General features: G+C 36.2%; 1 long non-coding RNA gene across 1 annotated transcript; it reads left to right on the forward strand.

Annotated features, from left to right (window-relative positions):
• The first annotated feature begins 16,757 nt into the window (after window positions 1-16,757).
• On the forward strand, window positions 16,758-18,357 carry LOC131606648 (uncharacterized). The gene is made up of 2 exons (XR_009284935.1): window positions 16,758-17,200; window positions 17,282-18,357. It is a non-coding gene; the product is annotated as an uncharacterized LOC131606648 (long non-coding RNA).
• Window positions 18,358-22,780: the final 4,423 nt, after the last annotated feature.

Here is a 22,780-nt window from a genome sequence, read left to right on the forward strand (position 1 = left end):
AAATAGAATCAGATAGAGTATTTGATCGAAATGATTAAACACTTAGCATTTATAATAGTGTTTAGAAATTCGATATGCAAATTTCTAAAAAAGGGCTCTATCCATTCGAGCAGACTAAACAACTCTAACAATCTAAGAAAGTACACTAGCCTGGAGAATAAGAAGGAAGCAAAATGGTTGAATTATACATATATTGCATATATAATCATAGTGGCCTAGTTGGTGGACGCTCTAGTGAAGAAAAACATATGGGTGATAATTGTCTATTATATTATTATGAAGAAAAAAGGACTCCTTTTATAGGAGAGAAAATGCAAAATCAACTCCTTTATTTTATTAGTAATATAATTACTCTTAAACAAGAAAATAGATAATAATAAATAAGAAATATCAACACCCCCCCTCAAGTTGGTGCATAGATGTCAATCATGCCCAACTGGCTGATCAAGTATTCAAATGTTGTTCTTCCTAAGCTTTTGGTCAATATATCAGCGGTTTGTTGATTGGAAGGGATAAATGGAAAGTAGAGGGTACCAGAGTCTATCTTTTCTTTGATGAAATGATGATCAATCTCGATATGTTTTGTACAATCATGTTGAATCGGATTATGAGCTATGCTCATAGCTGCCTTGTCGTCAGAGTACAATTTCAATGGGAGTTCTACCTCTATCTTCAGTTCTTTTAGGACTCTGAGAATCTACATACCTTCACAAATTCCTTGGGCCATTGCTCTAAACTCAGCTCCAGCAGTGCTTCTTGTATCTACTCCTTGTTTTTTGCTTCTTCAAATCACTAGGTTCCCCCACACATATGTGCAATAACCTGAAGTTGATTTTCTATCAATAATGGACCATGCCCAATATGCATCAGTGAATATGGTCACATTTTTATCATTTGTCTTCTTGAAGAATAACCCTTTTCCAGGAGTTTTTTTTAAGTATCTCAAGATTCTGTGCACAACTTCAAGGTGTTGTTCATATGGTGCATGCATGAATTGACTCACAACACTAACAGAAAAAGCAACGTCTGGATGAGTATGAGCCAAATATATTAATTTTCCAACCAACCTCTGGTATATTCCAGTGTCAACTGGTTTGTCCCCTTTCTCCCAAAGTTTGGCACTTTGGTCCATCGGTGTGTCAACAGCCTTACAACAACTCACACATGTTTCTTGTAGGAGATCAAGAACATATTTTCTTTAAGAAACAACAATTCCTTTCTTTGACCTTGCTACTTCCATGCCAAGGAAATACTTGAGGGGACCCAAGTCTTTGATTTCAAAATTTGCTGCTAAGTTTCTTTTAAATCTCTCCATTTCTATCCATCATTACCTGTAAGAATAATATCATCAGCATAAACAATCAAAACAATTATCATTCCATTTTGACCTGACTTTATGAATAAAGTATGATCTGTTTGTCCTTGAGTATATTCCTATTTCTTCATACACTGAGTAAACTTTTAAAACCAAGCTATGTAGATTGTTTCAACCCGTACAAGGACTTCTTTAGTTTACACATTTGTGACCCAAAGGTTTCTTCAAAACATGGAGGACAATCCATATATACTTCTTCTAAATCACCATTGAGAAAGGCATTTTTGACATCTAGCTGATGGAGAGGCCAGTCTAAGTTAGCAGCAAGGGATAAGAGTATTCTGATTGTGTTAAGCTTTGCAATAGGAGCAGAGGTCTCTAAGTAATCTATGCCATAGGTCTAAGTGAATCCTTTTGCAACCAATCGAGCTTTGTAACTTCTGACTGATCCATCATAATTGTACTTAATTATGAACACCCACTTACATCCCATATATCTTTTACCCGCCGACAGAGTTGTGGCACTCCAAGTTTTATTCTTTTCAAGAGCTTTCATCTCTTCAAAGATAACTTCCTTCCACTTTGTAATTTCTAGATCCGTACATTCTTAGGAATTTTGACACTAGATATATTAGAAGTAAATGCAACAAAAGAGGAAGACAAGTTTGAATATGATACAAAGTTAGACAAGGGGTGCCTAGTACGTGGCCTACCCGGCTTCCTAAAGGTTGTGGGAACATTAAGATCATTATATTGTTTCCTAAGTTTTATGGGGACATAAAGGTTGGTATATAAAGAATTAGGATCAGTGAGAGATTTACCTGTCTGAGTCGGTTGACTTTCACTCGATTCAGATTCCTTGCTAAGCTGAGGAATAGGATCTTCGACTACTTGATCATTGTTTCTTCTGGCATAAATTTTGCCTTTCGAAATTGGATTTCCCTAAAAAAAATTGTTTCATTATAAGAATCTTTATCTGGTTCATTTTGATTAATTTCAAAAAAACATTTGTTTGATCTTTGTTTTGATTTATTGCCTCGGATTCTAATTTATCCTTACTCATGGAAGGAGTAGGTTCATCTAATTTTTTCAAGGCATTTTTTTATGTGCAGATCTACATGGAACAAAATTATGTGATATATACACATCTTCAGAGATAATTAAGTTTCAAACAATTCAGGAGAATCTTCATTTGTTTCCCCCCTAAGATGATCATTACCAAAAAAAGGTTTGTTTTAAAAAAAAAGTAGAATCCATTGTTACCAATATTTTCTTTGTATTAGGATCAAAACATTTATAACCTTTTTTAGAAGATGAATACCCAATAAAAACACATTTGATTGCACGGGGTTCAAGTTTACCAAGATGCTTGTGTTCGTGAACAAAGGTTGTGCATCCAAATATTTTAAGTGGTAAATCAGATAGAATTGAAGCAATTGGAAAATATTTCAAGAAACTTTGCAAAGTAGTTTGAAATTTCAAAACATGGGGTGGCATACGGTTTATTAAATGTAAAGAGACAACTTCACCCCATAAATATTTAGGGACATTGGTAAAGAAGATTAATATGCTCGTGCAACTTTAAGAAGGTGCTGGTTTTTCCTCTCTGCAATCCCATTTTGTTGGGGTGAGTTAACACATGACTTTGAGGCACAATTCCATTTTCAAGGAAAAAATTTCCAACAATTTTATTAAAAAATTCAGTACCATTGTCATTTCTAAACACTTGTATTTGGGTGTTAAATTGTGTCTGCACCAATTTACAAAAGTTTTGAATTATTTGACCTACCTCAGACTTTGTTTTCAACAAGTATACCCAACAAAGTCTAGTATGATCATCTGTGAAAGTGATAAACCATTTTTTTGTTAGGTAAAGTACTTGTTCGATTAGGCCCCCAAACATCACTATGAATCATTGAAAAAAGTTTTGAAGGTTTATAAGATTGAATTGGAAAAAAACTTCGATGATGTTTAGCAAACTCACAAACCTTACATTGAAGTGAAAAAACGTCTTGTTCAACAAAAAGATTAGGAAACAATGAACTTAAATACTTAAAACTAGGGTGGCCTAACCTTAAATGCCTCAACATAATATCATCCTTATTATTTGAAACAAAAAGGATTTAACAAAAGAAAAACTTATTGGTCCAAATTGGTGTGGTTTTTGGTTCTTCTTCCAAGTAGTAGAGTCCACTGTCGCTACCCGCAAAAAACAATAGAGTCGCCACTAACATATTAATCCTGAAAAGGAAGGGAATGCCAACAAACCACGAAACAAAACAACAGTCTCACGACCTGAGAAAAGGGTAAAGGAGTCGGTTACGCGAGGGGAAGGTGTTAGCACCCCTCGCGCCCATCGTACTCGATGGTATCCACGCTTGTGTCTAAAACTATGGGTGTGTAACAAATCTATGCCTAAACTAGATTAATATGCATGCAAAATGTAGGGAAAAGAAAGAGTTATACTCACACGGGCCCTACCCCGCTGCCTACGTATCCTTTTTGAGGAATCAAAGGTACCGTAGCTCGGCTAACTAGTTTTTGTTTGTTTTATGTTTTTTAGGTGAGCGAGTTACATTCACACTCCACTACTCAACCTTTGGAGGCTTACGCTTGGGAATGGAGCAGAAATAACAAACTCTTAAGAAAAGAAAATCAAAGAGTTTGGTTTGTGTTTTAAATAATGCATGAGGAAAACCTAAGCTAAGGGAGAAAGCTTGCTACCTATGTTGTCATACCAAGGGTACAAGACTAAAATAAACTAGAAACCTATGGGGAAAAGCGAATGCAAACAAAAATATCACACAAACGAGTCTCGCTCGTAAAGCAAACACCTACTGGCGCAGGCCAAGTAGTAGAAAAGTGGTTCCGCCGTAGCCAAGGGGAGAGTATCAACCAAGTATTAGACCAAGCACAAAAAGGAGATTGGGCCATAGACAAGAGGAGCGAGTCCCTCTCACTAACCAAGTCGTCACACTGAAAAGGGGTCTCTTACCGCGGTATCATGTCACTGGGGCAAGAAAAGATCAGGGGGAAAACGGTGCATGCGTACACCGAGCATCAACATCGGCCAACTTGAGCTAGGAAACGTGGGGGTCCGATTGCATGGACCTGATTCACTTTACCTATTGGGCCTTCAACTCGACGATCTTGGGAACTTGTCTAGAGCTCTGAGCTTGCAAAAAGTGAGCATAGGGACGACCTAGGGACTGAAAGTTGCGGGGGTTGATTTCTAACCCTTTTTGCTTGCCTTCTTGAGGACTTACAATGGCCTTTGTTAGGACTTCCTGCAAGCACAAATGTAAATACACCAACAAAAACAGAGTCTCTCTCGAGGGCTTGGCCAAATGCAATGCATGCCTAAGTCTTCTCATTCTAAGAATGAAAGAAAGCGATAAAATGCTGGAAAAAGATAAAATGAAACGAGATCAATACCAAATGGATTATGATCCGTAAATTGCAGCAAAATAAGAAAGAAAACCATAGATCCCGCAAGCGAGCTAGCAAAGGCAACAGCAAATAGTCAGCACACCGATTAGCCACATAAGCAAACAAGGGTTGACGTTGTCAAAATAAATCACGCGTCAACATACGCATCGAGCATAATCACAATACACCTGCAAGAGAAACAAGCAATCCAGACAAACAGGTATAAAGTGAAAGACGTGGCTCCAAGATCAAAACACGATGCAATGAAGTGAAGTTGTGTCCCGCAAATAAAGCGGAACACAAATGAGATAAGCGTCATTGGTAATCGCCTTTCCAAATGCCTTGCACACTAGAACACAAGTTAGAGGTAACAAGACACCGCAATCAGAATTGTGTCATTATATCATAAACTAAATCGAAAATGAAATATGGAATGGGAAGTGAAAGCATAAAGGAAACAAGTAAAAATTAACATAGGCATGAAGATACAAAAGAAAGTAAGCTTGCAAAAGAAGAAACAATCACGAAGGGGCGAAAAGATAGGCATGTGTTAACCTAGGTAGGGTTTGCGACTTTGCGTCGACCTGAAGCACCTATGCGTCGACCTACAAGTCGACCTGAGCTAACCCGAAGCACATGCGAAGAACCAAATGCATTGACCTAAGCACCCTGTGCATCGACCTATGCAGCAAACATGCGTTGAACTCCAAGTCGACCCGAGCTAACCCGAGACAGACAAGAAAGACCATGTGTCGACCTAAGCACCCTATGCGGCGACCTATGCAGCGAAAAAACAACTATGCATCGACCCACCCTAGGTATGCGTCGACCTACACAGCAAAAATAGCCCCAAAGCCACATTTCTCACAAGCAACCATCATGCAATCTTCCATGAATGTTCAACATACGAATAAGGATCAAACATGCAATGCTATGAGTCAAGAGAAAACATATTATTCAACAAATTGATTGGTCCTTAAAAGCACGATTAAACAATCCAGGAGCATTAAATCTTAAGCATCATGATCATGTTATCTAGAGCAATTCATTATCAAGCCACCAATTGAATCAATTAAGCATAGACATCATGAATCATCAATCCACAATCGATTACCACATACTAGTGCTTAAAATTAAGAACAAATACCTCACAAGAACAAAATATCAAACACTTAGCATGCGTTTTCTTTGATCACAAGCAATATGCACATATTAGAAATAACAATCCACCGATAGGTCTCAAATTCAAACAACTAAACCATATCAACATGAATCATTCAATCAACATATAATTATCATCATCAATTATCATAGATCCATCATCCACAATAAAAAATCATCATGATCAATTTCGAATCAAGCAACAAAATCAATGATCTAGCAAGGTTTATAGTGAATTTATCAGATCAAACTAAGAGAATGAGATCAGATGAACACGAACGCGAACACGAACGAAATCCAAGAGGTGTGAGGAATAGAGTGGGGCGCAAGATCCTTAGAGAGGGAGATATGCGTGTGACACTTCAATCGGAGGAAAGGATCTTTATTCTTGCTTTGATCTTCATTTGTTTTTGAGATTTGATCTTGAATTGATGAAGATTGATGAGGTTTTTTATGAGTTTTTGTAGTTTTGATCCAAGAAAATTGAGAGAGGATTGAGAGAAAGTGTTTTTAGAACTTTTGGGAGAATTGAAGTTATCTTTGGAGACTTGAAGTTATCAAAGAAAAAGAGGGAAAATGGTTTATATAATGAGTGGTAAAATGTCCAAAATGCCCCTAACTTCATTATTTTTAGCCTGAACACGAAATATGTAGAGAAGGCAAAAAACTCTTTATTATTTTTATAAAGAGAACTTGCAAATTTTTATATTTCCACTATATAAAACGAATTTCACACCAGTCTTCCTTAAGACCACGAGAACTCTTTATTATTTTTTTTATTTTTTTATTGACGAAATAAAGTCATCCATGACTTATAGCTCTAATAAAGAGGGCAAATTTTGGGGTGCAACATCCACCACTTTCTTCAACAGTGCCAATTACCCTCCCCGAGATCAAATCCTGAAATACACAATGAGTATCAAAGAAATGAGCTTGACTGTTTTTATTTATGGTTAGCTTACTGACAAATAATAAGTTGCAAGGCAAATTTGGGACATGTAACACATCTTGGATTGTTAGTAACGTTGTGAGAGGACTTCCCAAGCTCAAGATAGAAGAAGGCAGAATATGTGGTGAATGCCAGGTTGGAAAACAGACCAGGATGTCACATCAGAAAGTTCAACATCTTACCACATCAAGAGTTCTTGAACTTCCTCACATGGATTTGATGGACCCTATGCAGGTTGAAAGTCTTGGTGGAAAGAAATATGCTTATGTAATTGTTGATGACTACTCCAGATACACCTGGATCAACTTCCTAAGAGACAAGTCAGAAGTCTTTAAAGCCTTTAAGGATTTATGTCAAAGACTTCAAAGAGAAAAAGGGAGTAATATCATTAGAATCAGAAGTGATCATGGAAGAGAATTTGAGAACAACAAATTTGCTGATTTTTGTTCTTATGAAGGAATCAACCATGAATTCTCGTCCCCTATTACTCCTCAACAAAATGGTATTGTTGAACGCAAGAATAAAATGTTACAAGAGTTAGACAGAGCCATAATACATGCGAAGAAACTACCCTATCATTTGTGGGCTGAAGCTATGAGTACTGCTTGCTACAATCATAACAGAGTAACTCTACCAAAAGGAACAACTAATACTCTATATTAGATATGGAAAGGTAGAAAACCCACTATCAAGTACTCCCATGTATTTGGAAGCAAGTGTTACATTCTAACTGGTCGAGAACAAAGAAGAAAACTAGAACCCAAAAGTGATTAGGGGATATTTCAAGGCTACGCCTTGAACAGCAGAGCCTATAGGGTTCACAACTCTAGGACTAAAGTGGTGATGGAGTCCATAAATGTAGTAATTGATGATAAAGGGTGGATTGAAATGGATTGTTTTTTGGATGATGTTGGAACATCCGGAATTGAAGCACCTACGAAAGCTGCTGATCAAAGTATTGAGCACCTTCAGTCAGAAAGAGCAGCTAATTCAATTCAGCCGGACAAGATTTCTGAATCTACTCCTGCTCGAGATGAACCAGAGTCAGATCGAACTAACAAGGGTCCTTCCATCAGACTACAGAAAGATCATCCTAGAGACCTTATTATAGGAGATCCTAATCAAGGAGTCGCCACGAGATCCAGAGGAATCATATCAAATTCTTGCTTCGTCTCTAAAATTGAGTCAGAGAATGTTAAAGAGGCCTTGACATATGAGTTCTGGATCAATGCAATGTAGGAAGAACTAAAACAATTTAAAAGAAATGAAGTTTGGGATCTGGTTCCTCGTCCTGAAGGGACAAATGTCATCGGAACTAAATGGGTGTACAAGAATAAATCTGATGAGACAGGTGTGGTAACTAGGAATAAAGCAAGGCTAGTTGCTCAAGGGTACACACAAATTGAAGGTGTTGACTTTGATGAGACTTTTGCTCCTGTGGCTAGACTTGAATCAATCAGACTACTTCTAGGAGTAGTGTGCATTCTCAAATTCAAACTATTCCAAATGGACATAAAGAGTGCATTCTTGAATGGCTATATACATGAAGAAGTTTACGTAGAACAACCAAAAGGTTTTGTAGATCCAAAGTTCCCTAATCATGTGTATAGATTGAAGAAAGCACTGTATGGATTAAAACAGGATCCTAGAGCATGGTATGAAAGACTAAAAGAGTTTCTTAGTGAAAATGGTTACAGGAAAGGTGGTATTGATAAGACCCTCTTTTGAAGGAGATATACTGATTGCTCATATTTATGTTAAAGACATTATGTTTGGAGGAATGTCAAGCAGAATGGTTCAACTATTCATACAACAAATGCAATCAAAATTTGAGATGAGTCTTGTTGGCGAACTAACCTATTTTCTTGGTCTTCAGATAAAATAGATGGAAGACTCAATTTTCATTTCTCAGAGAAAATATGCAAGAAATATTGTGAAGAAGTTTGGAATGGAGAATGCAAGTCACAAGAAAACACCAGCTCCTACTCATCTAAAGCTTTCTAAGGACGAGAAATGTGTTAGTGTGGATTAAAGTCTGTACAGAAGCATGATAGGTAGTCTACTCTATCTTACAACAAGTAAACCTGACATAGCCTTTGTTGTGGGACTGTGTGCAAGATATCAGGTTGAGCCCAAATTTATCCATATTAATCAAGTGAAGAGGATTCTGAAGTATGTAAATGGAACAAGTGACTATGGTATGCTGTACATTCATGGATCTGGATCTGCTTTGACTGGTTACTATGATGCTGACTGGGCAGGAAGTGCTGATGATAGGAAGAGCACCTTAGGAGGATTCTTCTTTTTAAGACACAATTTAATATCTAGGTTCAGCAAGAAACAAAATTGTGTGTCTTTGTATACTACTGAAGCTGAATATATTGATGTAGGAAGCAGTTGCTCTCAGTTGGTTTGGATGAAACAAATGTTGATTGAATATAATGTCAAACAGGATGTTATGACATTATTCTACGACAACTTGAGTGTCATTAATATATCCATAAATCCTATTCAACACACCAGGACCAAGCACATTGATATTCGGCATCACTTCATAAGAGAGCTGGTTGTGGAGAAAGTTGTTCCTCTAAAGCATGTAGAAACCGAGAAGCAACTGGCTGACATATTTGCAAAAGCCCTGGACACAAATCAATTTGAGAATTTGAGAGAAAAGATTGGGCTATGCATTTATGAAGAAGGATAGACAACTCTTAATGAACCACTAGTGGCAGGGCTGGAGACAATGGAGCTTTTACTATGGCTGCTAATGCATGACTGTTGGTCATGAAATTTTAATTTAGTTTGTGCTTTGTTTTTGTAAATGGTGGAATGCCCAGGATATTTTATTTAGTTTTTTGAGAAAAAAAAATGATACTGGAACAGGTACCTTGCTTTAGTCTACTACCTTTGTCTAGATAAAAAGGGGGAGTAGGGATTAAGTAGATTAAGTATATACAGAAGGTGCTTGTACTGAGGGGGAGAATTTGTTACAGCTGTTCAGATGGATAGCAGTTTTTTAGGGGGAGCATGCTCTCCTATATTTTTTGTCCGCTGCTGCTTTTACTCTTGACCACTGCTGCTTTTACTCTTGAAAGGTTTTATTTGGTTGTTTCAGCCAAAATGTGCCAAAGAGGGAGATTGAAGGCTATCTGGTTGTTGGCATGCATTTTGCTAAAACATACTGAGGAAGATCATGTTGGAAGAGATGCTAGATGACTTAGCTTCAGACACTGACATGTTGAACAAGATGTCATGACATCCTTCCTGCAAAAATCTGATTTACCAAGTGGATCAGGTGTTATTATTTGCTACAAGAATATTTAAATCAGCTCAGAATATTTAAAGAAATCAATCTGCTGATATTTTTGCCAAGATGGATTCAATCAGAAGATTTCCATGTTGTCTATTATTGGAGACATTATAAGAAAGATTGGATTGAAGTTCTAATTTCTTGGAGAACAAGTAGCAGAGTTTTTGGCAGCCTCACTGCTGCAATTTGAAGCCCAGCCTAGAAAAAGACTTATCTATAAATAGAAGGGTTGTATCCTAGTTTAGGAGTGGAACTGATATTGTTTGTTTTTAGGGTTTAGGAATCCTTATTTTCTATGTGTTCCATATTTGATCTCCGAAGATTTTAAGCAAGGAGAGTATTTGCATCCTCGTATGCTTTTAAGCATCGAGGAGTAGTTTGTTCTGGAAGAGTATCTTCTGGTTGTTTTTCTTTTTGGTTTTTATTTTGTCACAGGGATTGTGATTAGAAGGGATTTGAGAAGGGTCTCATACCTAGGTGAGACTTAGGTAGAAATCATAGGAAGGGTAATGATTAAGTGAGAAGGGTAAACTGGGACTGTTTAAGTTCGAATTGATACTATCGGATATTGGTTTTATCTTGGCTTGGTAGCCCCTTGAGTAGGAAGGATTGTTCCGAACTGGGTAAACATATTGCTGCGCTATTTACTTTCTGCAAGTTTATTGTTGTTGTTGCTATTTGTGTTCACTACTCAGATATAGTGTCGTGACATCGCATTCGACATCTTATATCTGATACCGGAATTTTAGAGATGATAAGATTGAATCAAGGTTGTGAGTTGTTATATTGTACAAATTGGTTATGAAATTTGAATTTTTGCAGAGGTAGTGGGATATTGGAATTGGTAATGGTTGTGCAAAGGTACTAATTTTGTCTTTTATGATTTTGTAGGTACAAGGAGGTGAGGATGAAGAGGAACAAGTTTGTTGTATTTCTGTAGTGAAACTTTGGTTGGCTAGTGTAAACCGTGACCTGCTTCCAATTTGGTGGTCCGAAGCATATTCTTCTTTTTTTTCATTTAATTGACATAGAAATAATAATAATAATAATAATAATAATAGTAAAAACAAATGGTTAGTAATATAAACAAACTAAAATAAAAATGTGAAATAATAATAATAATAAAAAGGAAATGATTATATTAAAAATTAATTTAATTTTAATAATAATTCAAACCAAAGAAGACATTATTTCAATTTTGAATTAAAATTAAAAGTTAATATAAAATCATAAAATGTCCATAAACTTGAAAGAAAAAAGGAGAATGGAACTCGAAACCCTGACTTGAAATGGACTTGAAACGGTAACTTTTAGGTTGAACTTTTTCGAATCATCTCACGCAGTTTGATATTCTCGATTCAGTCCATGTCTAACAGAAATGAAAGAGAAGCGAGACATATTTTCGTAGTTTTTTTATTAAGGGTTAGTAAACACAAAGCATAATGTGAGAAAATGAAATTATGCAAATGACAAGGAATCGTAGGGTAAAAATCAGGGTGCAACAGCTTCCCCTATTTAAGTTTCTTCTATCAGGAGATGTGATAGTTGAAAACTTTGTCTCGACAAGATAGGAGGTACTTAAATACAAACAGAACCCAATTTTTAACCTAAGATGCCCCAAAAATGATATGATTGTATGAACTTTTTTTATTTTTGTTTTTTATATGATATGATATGATATGAGAAAGACTTGAAGCTATGTGGGGAATATAGCGCCACGAGTGAGAAACTATTGATGGAATGAGTAAAAGACTTAATGAAAGAGACAGTTGGATAAAAGGTGACAATCATCAGAGAGATTCGGAAAAGTATTGAATAAACTCTAAAGAGTAACATAAATGATCGTCGAAGATATTCAGAAAAGCATTGAATGAACTTCGGAAAAGAATCAAGCACATCCAGAATAGCATTGAACGTACTAGAAACAAACATCAGAGATATCCAAAAAAGCATTGAATTAACTCCAAAACAAAACATCAAAGACATTCAGAAGAGCATTGAATAATATTTGGAAAAGAATCAAGCACATCCATAAGAGCATTGAATAAAATCTAAAAACATCATCAAAGACATTCAGAAAAGCATTGAATGAACTTTGGGAAAAAGGTCAAGCACATCTAGAAGAGCATTGAATACGAGAAACAAACATCAGAGATATCTAGAAAAACATTGAATAAACTCTAGAACACAGCAAAGGTAATCATCGAAGGCATCCAGAAAAGCATTGAATGAACTTTGGAAAAGAATCAAGCTATCCAAAAAAGCATTGAATGTATGAGAAAAATCTTTCAGGAATGGCACTGAAAGAAGAAAGAGGTATCACAACATCCAGGAATGACACTGAATAAAGTCAGAAAATCACAATATCCAGAAATGACACTGAATAAAGTAAGAAACGTCTTTCAGAAATGGCACTGAAAGAGGAAAGGGAAATCAAAACATGCAGGAATGGCACTGAATGAGGTGAGAACATCACAATATCCAGGAATGGCACTGAATAAAATGAGAAAAGTATTTCAGGAATGGCACTGAAAGAGGAAAGGGAAATCACAACATCTAGGAATGGCACTGAATTAGGTGAGAAAATCACAATATCCAGGAATAACACTGAATAAAGTAAGAAAAGTCTTTCAAGAATGGCACTGAAAGAGGAAACGGAAATCACAACATCCAGGAATGGCACTGAATGAGGTGAGAAAATCACAATATCCAGGAATGGCACTGAATAAAGTAAGAAAATTCTTTCAGGAATGACACTGAAAAAGGAAAGGGAAATCACAACTCCAGGAATGGCACTGAATAAGGTGAGAAAATCACAATATCCAAGAATGACACTAAATAAAGTAAGAAACATCTTTCATGAATGGCACTGAAAGAAGAAATGAGACATCTAGGAATAGCACTAGATGGAGAAGACAAACAAGTATCTGTTTTGGGTATGTGCCAAGTGAGTTGGACTTTGACCTCAAGGTAAGATGTTGATAGCAACAAGATCTCAGGAAATGTGAATGGGCATGAATTTTATATCTATGCATGATATGAATGATCAATGCAATGCATTTGCAGACGATAACCAAAGTAGACTTTTTTGTGCGGCAGAATAGGACATTTGATTCCTCAACACACAGAGCATTGCCCAAAGCTTTGCGAACTGTATTGAACGGATGATCCTTTTCGAAGGACTTATGAACTGCTTGGGAATTCTCCTGAAGAAGATTGCCCCATATTGACTGATTGATGTAGAATAAATTGATTATGGCTTCAGCTTTGCGAAAATCTTGAAATGACTGTTTTATTGTGCACTTAGGAGCGCTTGCCCCAACATGAGTCTTGAAAGAGATATGATAAACCAAATCTGAGAATAGATTACACTGAGATAAATCTTGAACTGATTTTGAACAGGATCTTGAAGTGAAATGTCCTTGATAAGATCATGGAACAAGTTTCTTAACCGTTTGATATTCCTTGATGGGGGATGTTGTTTACAAGCAAAAATATTTGTTCAAAATTGGTAATTTAAATGCAAAGTTCATGCAAGTTTTTGAAATCAAAAGGAATGAAATTATAAAGCAAAGAGAAAAGTAAAGCAATGGATCAAGACAGATGATTGGCAAATCTTTTAGGAGTCAGATTACGCAACCTTGTTGTAGTATGCTTTCAAAATAAACATGGCTTCAATTTGTACTTTTTAAAGGTTATAGCGTGGTCTTGTTCACGGTTTGAGAAACAAAGGACATAAGGCTCAAAATTTATTGGTGCCCACCCCTTCTCTAGGATGAACTTCCATCCAACATTCAGCTAATTCAAACTATGCATTCAGGTTTCAAGAGAATTTGGAATTGCAGCTCTAGTTTGAAAATGATGATTCGGAAGCCAGGGGATATGAGATGGCAGTCACTTCTCTTTTTTTTTTTGAGGAATTTTGTCAACTCGTTTCCTTTGAGGATTAAATTTACTCTTTTATTATCCCTAACTTTTTCCTGAACCATTTTATTTGAGATTTAAATTCAACGGGATGCCCCAACTTTTGCCTAAGTCTCCTTCATAGGTTTTTGACTTAACGGGATTTTCTTGAATTTTTTTCATTTTCTGCTTTGGAAAGATAGTGACTGCCTAGCTTAATGATCACGAAGAATCATCATCACTTTTGACTAACATCTCTAACATTTCTTTGATGTATGCGGAGGAAAGCTTGAGATTGCAACCTTTTTGAAAGGTATCTTGAATGAATCTCTTGTATTTGAATGCACAGATGAATAAACTGAAAACTACCCATCCCCAAGTTAAAATTATGGTTTTTCCATACAGAAAGAAACTCCAACTTCAAAGGCTCAAAGGGGTTGGCAAGGGATTAACTTCCTTATTTCTCCAGTGTTTGGGAGTTGAAATAATGCTTGTACATCATCAGCAAAGTCTTATTCGAAAGCATATCAACAAAAATTATGGGTATTTCATTTTCATCATCCTCCCTTCAATCTTTCCGTAAACAACAGCTTAATGAATAAAGCAAATGGGAGAAACATATTTTTGTTTTTTTGAAATAAATAAAGCCGTAAATGAGAAGAATTGAATCAAAACATGCAATGCTCATTTCATTAAAATTAACAGTAAGAAACAAACAAGTTTGGAAATAAACAGACATTACAATTGAAAGAGATGTAAACAACAAAGAAACATGGCCTAGTAACTAATCAGCAACAAGGATGAGTTATCCTGTCTAGGGTCATAGATTCGGAACCAGGTTAAAAGTAACAGGATCAAAGGTTCGACGCCTTTTTTGAAAACCAAAAATTCGGGTATGATGAAGGTAAAGTTTCTTGTCCCATCCCAAACCTCACGGATATGTAATCTAAATGCAAACAGCAGGTCCCTAATGGTCGCCTAGAATCCTTTAGTCAGATACCTTATCATTTGCACTAGGGGTGCAGGACAATGTTATTATTGAGAGAACAGAATTTGGGGTGTGGTATCTCATGTCTCCTCACACGTGTCAAGGGCCATGCGATTCAACATGAGTATCCACTCTATCCTAGGTGTATAATGGCCTGGGTATTAGGCCTTTTACCTCATAGTATCATCCCACCCCACCTGAAAAACTAACAAATCCAGCACAATACAAGACAGCAGAAAACCAGGATATAACACAAAATAATATAATATAAACATATATTCAAATAAAGCATAAAGAAAGTAAACACCCAAAGACAAAAACAAATAAGAACTAAGAATGACACTCAAGATGGACCAGCAATTGGTCAATCTGTCTCAAGTGAAGTTGCTAGCTGAAACAACTGCACAAAATCATCAATGATCAATGAAGTCGCCATCGATTGTTTATTTATCCCATATATGGGAAAGGAAAATATCGAGTAAAACCTAAAGGGGAAACAAACAATGGTCTTAAGACCAAGAGAAAGGGTAAGGATGTCGCTTACGCAAGGGGAATGGATTAGCACCCCTCGCGCCCGTCGTACTCGATAGGATCCGCTCTTATTTGTCTAAATCTAAGGGTGTGATCTTAAAGTCTAAAGCATAAAGCTAAAGGGAAATGCATTAAAAAGAAAGAGAAAAGAAACACGGGGAAAAGAAATAAATATATACAAGATTGTGCTCATTTAGGCCCCACAACCTAATGCCGACGTATCCCTATTAGGAACCAGAGCATCCGTAGTTCGGCTTAGAAATTTTGATGTGTTTTGTGTTATTTAAATGAACGATGTTAAATGTCGCATTCCACTGCTGCTCGACCTTTGGAAACTTAAACAATTGTCGTGGAAAGGAATTAACATGTTCTTAAAGGAAAAAGAAAATTGAATTGGTTTATATTTTTTATGGTGAAAGCATATCAAATGGTCCCTCATAGGGTGTGGGTATTTGAATGCTTTTATTTGAAGAAAGTATGTCAAATGATCCCTCACAGGGTGTGGGTATCTGAATACTTTCCTTTAATTATTCAAATAAAGTTAGAGTGTTTTTTAGAATTTGGTGTGTTGGTATTTTTAAGGGGAATTGTACTCAGATGATCCCTCATAGGGTGGGGGTATCTGAATACTTTATATAAATATGATTAGAGTGTTTTGAAAGTTGAAAAAGAAAAGAGGGGATGAAAATGAAGGGAAAGACTATCCTAATGTCGTCATATTATGGAATGAAATTATCCTAATATTTTTTCGGGTTTTTAATAATAAAAATAAAATCTAATCTAAAAACTTGTTTTTTTGTATTTTAATTATCAAACAAATATTCAAAATATACTAGAAAAAAAACAAATACGAGTGAATTTTAAAGAAATAACATGGGGATGCAAGTAATTAAAAGGGTGTTGGCCCATTCAAACGGCAAAAGAGGCCCAAATAAAAAAAACTAGCAGCCAAATGGGAGGGTGTGCTAAAGAGAATAGGGTGTAATGTTGCAGGCAGAGTAAATCGTTGGGCCTTGAACTACTTTGGCCCAAAATATCAAAGTTCCAGCCATAAGGGGGTGTATGGTCTAGCAATTCGCTAGGCTTGCATTACCAAACAAGGCCCAAGAAAACAAACTAAATCTACCTTGTTGGGGGAGGTGTAGCATTGAGGCAAGGTGTTAAACAAAAATTAAATGGAATGGGCTAAAACATGAAGCCCACTCGGATCAAAACAAAATCCAAAAAATCCCTTAAAAAAATTGAAACCGCCCCCTTCCAAAAACTCTTTCACGGTCTCTTCTTATCCCTCTCACATCTCACGATAAACTCTGCTTCTGATTTTTTTTAGGTTTTCAACAACCATAACTAAAACTCTCCTTCTCTCGGATTCTCTTTTTAACGAAACAACAACAATTTCTCTTCATCTCTTAGCACTAAAAGAAAAACCTCAATCAAACCACATATTTACAACAAACAACGGAGGATCAAACAAGCCAACAACAATCATGAACAAATCATACACCAACAACAATCAAACAAGCCAACAACAATCATGGACAAAAAGATGCAAAATCAAACTATGATTGAAGCGAAATTACCGATCCGGACATTCCTAGAGTGACGAAATTCCAAGTGACGTTTCTGATTCTTCGCTTCTTCTTCGTTGATAACCGTTCTTTGAGTTTGTGATTCTGAATTGGATTTATGCTGCAGGTGCGTGTTAATTGAAGGTTGTGCGTTAGGCTCGAAAAAATTATTGCTGAGTGATGCTGATGCGGAACTGAAGCGTGCGATATTGTTGTAGCTGAGATGAATGGCTTTGTGCTTTGCGTTCAGAGTCGTGTCTATATTGATGCGGAAGGTGAGTTGATGATGAATGACGCGATGTTATTGTTGTGAGTCAAGCTTGCTGCTGCGTGAAATTTGTTACGAATCAGAGTCGAATGTCTTAGTTGAGTCTTGTTGTTGGTGCGAGTCAAATCAGAGGCAGAGTTCAGCCTTGTATGATGTGTTGAGTTGATGATGTTGATCCGTGAAGCGGAGTTACCGAGTGCAGGTAAAAATTATTGTGTGTAGTTACAACTTGCAGAGGGAGTTATGTAAGGTATATGAAGGTTGTTAAAGGATTTGGAACTTGCAGGTTATACATGTTGAATTTTTATTAAATCTGTTGCATATTTTGCCGTTTTGCAGATGTTGATTTATGGAGAGATTGTGAAGTTGTGTGAAATGGCTCTGAAAGTTCCAGCCATAAGGGGGTGTATGGTCTAGCAATTCGCTGGGCTTGCATTACCAGACAAGGCCTAAGAAATCAAACTAAATCTACCTTATTGGGGGAGGTGTAGCATTAAGGCAAGGTGTTAAACGGGAATAAAATGGAATGGGCCAAAACATGAAGCCCACTCTGATCAAGACAAAATCCAATAAAACTAAAAAAAATTGACAATTTCTTTGTAGACGCCCCTATAGGGAGAACCCCTACCAAAAACCCCAAAATACACCTGCTTCGGAGATGCATCTCCGAAGTTTTTTTTTCCAAATTTTCCTAGAATTTGGAGATGCATTTCCGAAAACATCAAATGGGGGTATTTTCAGAGATGCATCTCCGAAAATACCATTTTCACATTTTAGGGTGTTTTCGGATATGCATCTCCGAAATATGCAAAAATTGTCTTTTTTTTGTTTTGTTTTCTAAACAATGTTTAGTCCTGTATTTTAAATTAAACGATAACGCTTGTAGTAAATTGTGCTTGATATAAAAAAAATATAACACGCATATTGGAATAAAATACTAATATTATGTATACAACTAATAGTGTATGATAGTGTACGTAAAAGTCAAGAAATACAACCTAAATACAATAAAGTCAACAAAAAATAAACTGGAACCCGCTACTGAGTATGCCTAACCTTAACTCCTTGGGACCTCCTCTGTCTTGTATATTCTGTCGCACCGCCCGCGTCACCGACCATCCTCTCCAGAATGGCAACTGCCTCTGGACTGCTGTAGCGGTGAAATTGGTGAGACTAAAGTCATGAGAAAGAGTTAGCTCATTTGTTTTAAACAGAGTCGTCAACGGGCTTTATTGTTTCCAAAAACGGAATGGGAGAAAGAGCGAATAAAACCCACAGAAGTTTTTAAAATTAAAACTAATAAACTTATTAGAGATTTGGGTAAGGGGGTTGCTATACAAGGTTTTAAGCACCCCTCATATCCATGGTACTCCATGGGAACCTCTTTGAAAGTGTTTTTGTTTTTGTTTACATGTATTTTGAAAATCATATATGAACTTGTTTAAAATAGAAGGTGGGGATGGGAAGAGAGGTTTTTGAAAGTGAGCTCGATAAGACATTGCATCTTAAGCCTACATACCTCTTTTAAAGAAAAGGGAAGTCAGAGCTTTTGCAGGTCCCCTTAAAAGGAAAATAAAAGAGGGCCAAAGTGGCCAAAATCTTTTTGGGTGTGAGCTTTAAAATACTCACAGGTTTTTTTAAAAGAGGGTTGAGCTTTAAAATACTTAACAAGTTTAAAAGGGTTAAGCTTTAACAATACTTAACAATTTTAAAATAAAAAGGGACTAAGTTTTAACAATACAAGATCAATGGGTTAGGAGAAGTTTCACTGGGAATAATTATTCTCTTAACACCAAGGTCTTAAAACAAAGAGACCTAGTGTAATACGGTGAGAGAACTGACTTTTTTAAATGTTGTGGATAGCAAGAGTCGCCACCGACTTTTATTTTATCCAATTTATAGAAAGGCTAAAAGAACAGGAAAATACCTTTTAAAAAGATTTTGAGTTCGGGGGTAGGTTATACAAAGGGAAGGTGTAAGCACCCTTTGTATCCATGGTTATCCATGGGCTCTTAATTGCTTAGCTCACTTGTTTGTTTGAATTGTTTGAAAGAGTCATGTGTGAATAGTAAAAAAACTTTGTTAAGGACTTTAGCTTGTAAATAAGCGTAGCCTTGTTTTTAATTGATTTGAAATTAGTGGGAAAAAAGATAGTTTTGATTTTGAAAAGAGCAAACATTTAAGAGTACCTACCCTAAGTTTGAAGAGCCTGTTCTTTTAGCTTTTCAGGGTGAAGGGGTTATCCGTACCATAAGAGGGTAAGAAGTCATTTCATTGGATATTGAAGGGTCGTCGAATTATCGTTCGCTACAAGACTATCCCTGCCATAAAGAGGGTAGGTAGTATAAGGGAATGATATAATAGTCATTTAATCTTTAGGCAACCGGCGAGGATACCTTAGCAATTGGGACAATCATCATTATCGAGGCAACATCGAGGGACAAGATCATTTACTGTTAAGGCAACTTCGAAGGGACTATGATCTTATATGATGAAATGAGAGTAACATTTGTTTTGCAGGTATCCTCGTATTCGAGGGACTTAACTATTTTTAATCGTAAGGCAACAGGCAGCATAAGAAAGGTTACCATTAAGGGTGTGTGTGGCGCAATCAGGTGATTAAGTTCAAATATTTTATCTTATAATTAGTTATGCTAATTCAGTTCAAGGTTGCACTCCCTAGGATTACTAACCACAGCAGAAAAGTAAAACAGTTTAATAATCCTACGCTATTACAATAAACACCTGCGGGGAAGGGGAAATAAAGGCAGAAAATAAAAGGGAACAATAATTAATCAAAATCCTTGAATGCCTTGATCTTCCTCGAACCCTTGACCAATTCTGAAAATTAAAAGGAAAATAAATAAGGGTTAGTGTATTACAGATTCATTGACTATTGATGCAAACCCTATTTTAATCAAAAGGAAAAATAAAAAAACAAAATGATGTTAAACAAAAAAAAAATTAGAAACTTAGCTTTTTGATCTAGTGTGGCGTGTGGCTAAAGGATCTTGGTTAACCCTGAAAATTGGGCACAAAGAAGAGAAATGTTAGTGCATAAAAGACCTCAACAATTATAACGTGACAGATCAAAAATTATAATGGTAATAATTTAGGAAGACAAATAAACAGGCAAGGCAAAAGGCAAACCTTAAATGGGCTAAAAGTTAACCAGAGTTAATAGAAAAAATAGGTAAAAACCTAGACTAGGGTTAATGGACAACACCTACCAGTAATCGAATTTTTAGGGTTAAGGGAGAACAGTGATTAGTAGTCATGATGAAAAATAGCTAGCTAAAATAAAATCAGGATTTAAAACATAAAAATATTTAATTAGCCCCAAAATTAAAGTATTACCCTACAATAATTATTAGCTTAAAAACCCTAACTTAATTAATTAATTAAAAGCAGATGTGAAAGACAATTATTGTAAAAGAAATTTTGACGTTATGAGAAAATTCGAGTTTTCGATTAAAAGAAATAATTGTCAAAATGCAACATTATTTAGTTAATATAAATTTTTTAGAAAAAAACATTAATGAGTAAAAGAAAAAGAAAATAATTTAAGAAAAGAATTATGTAATTAAAAAAAGAAATTTAAGAAAAGAAACTTAGCTCTGGATCTAGTGTGGCTGGCTCTTGCAGGTTCATGGTAGGCATGCATTTCCTGAGCATTAGATCTAAGCGCTGGAGGGATTTGATGGTGGAGATTTGATGGTCTACCGTGAGTCCTCATTAGCTCCTATGCGCTGGGTCCTGCATGGATTGCAAACCAAACGAAAAATAAAACAAACATGTGGGACGCTGGGATCAAACCCAGATCCCTTGGTTTATCACTCTTTTAATCTTACCACTCGAGCTTTGTGCATTTGCTGATATAAACTTCGCTTGAATAAAATACATACAAAAACAAAAGGGAATTAATTGGGGGAGTCAAAAAGTGCCAGCCTGGGCCCACACGTCCCACCAATCAAAGTTGGCCAGGGAGTTATCCAAGTTGACCATCGAATCAGAGCACAAGAACGTGGCTTGCATGGCGGTCAAAGCGTGTGGATCTTGGTCTTCGTCTTCAACCTCTACCTCTGCGGATTCTGCTACGAATCTTGCTTCGATCTTACCTGCAGATTTTTACGCAGGTCCTTATCCTTCATTCTTGCAAAATTGGAACAACCAAAACACAAACCCAGCGAGATTGAAAAGGACCCAGATCGACTTAAAAATGTCCTATAGTCATGATGGTGATATTAGTTAGTCCTGTAAACGTTCAGAAGTATGAAAACGAAAGCATAGAGCTTTCAAACCCTAACAATGGTGTGACTCAATCCAGGCCTTAAAGCTTCACGAAGATGGTTCTAAATGGTCGCAAATATCAATATGTATATGATTATATGAATTGAAATAATTTAAACGGCATGAATTGAAAGCTTTGAGTTTTGAAACTTTTACCAAACTGATGCAATTTAGCTAACACGTTCTGGGATGTCTCTAGCATGTGTAATGATTGGGAACGATCGCTGGATGTTTCAGAATGATGAATGGACGCTTGTAAAGGCTTGAAACTCGCTGGGAAAAGTTTTTTGTTCATGCCCTAGATCTTGCATAATTTTCTTCTCTTTTGAACCCTATTCCTTGCGTCCAAAACCCTCCTTTTGCATCTGAACATGGTGTCTTTATATAATGGATAAACTAGGGCAACAAATATTGGCCAAATCCAAATGATTGAAATAAGTGAGATTTGATTTTTCAATCATGAAAATATGCTATTTTGGATCTAATCTTGCTCCATTGAGTCTCCACGAAAATGAATCATATTATGGCCCTTTGAGTGATTGAAATTGACTAGAATATAGAAAACCCAATCAAATCTTTATTATTTTCTTTCAATCATTTGATTTAAATTGCTTTTTAAATGAATAAAAATTCAAATAAAAATGAAATAAAATCATATAGGTGTGGGAATGTACTTGGAGATTATTTGTAACCTTAGAAACAAGTTTGGATTAAAAAAGATTGGGCCCATTTGCAATAAAATCCAATTTGGCCCTTATTTGTTTCATGCACCTCACCCAAAATTGACCAACTTTGACAAGGCATATCACCCTCAATTTTAAAGATATGAAAGAGTTCAAGAACTTTTTGGAAAGCTCAAGATGTCCTCTACAAACCACTTTGGAACATATTTTGCATTTGAAGATTTTAACTTAATGATATGGCCCTTGACAAAAAACTACTTTTTGCGATCTTCTAGAAGGACCTGTAATGTTTTAGCTCATATCTCCTAAATGAAGCATTTTTGGCCTTGGCATGTGAGAGAGAAGGTTGTAGAGAACTCAATTTCCTTCAAAATTAGCTTTGGAT

Source organism: Vicia villosa, linkage group LG5 (assembly GCF_029867415.1).
Source record: "Vicia villosa cultivar HV-30 ecotype Madison, WI linkage group LG5, Vvil1.0, whole genome shotgun sequence".
Taxonomy (NCBI): Eukaryota; Viridiplantae; Streptophyta; class Magnoliopsida; order Fabales; family Fabaceae; genus Vicia; species Vicia villosa.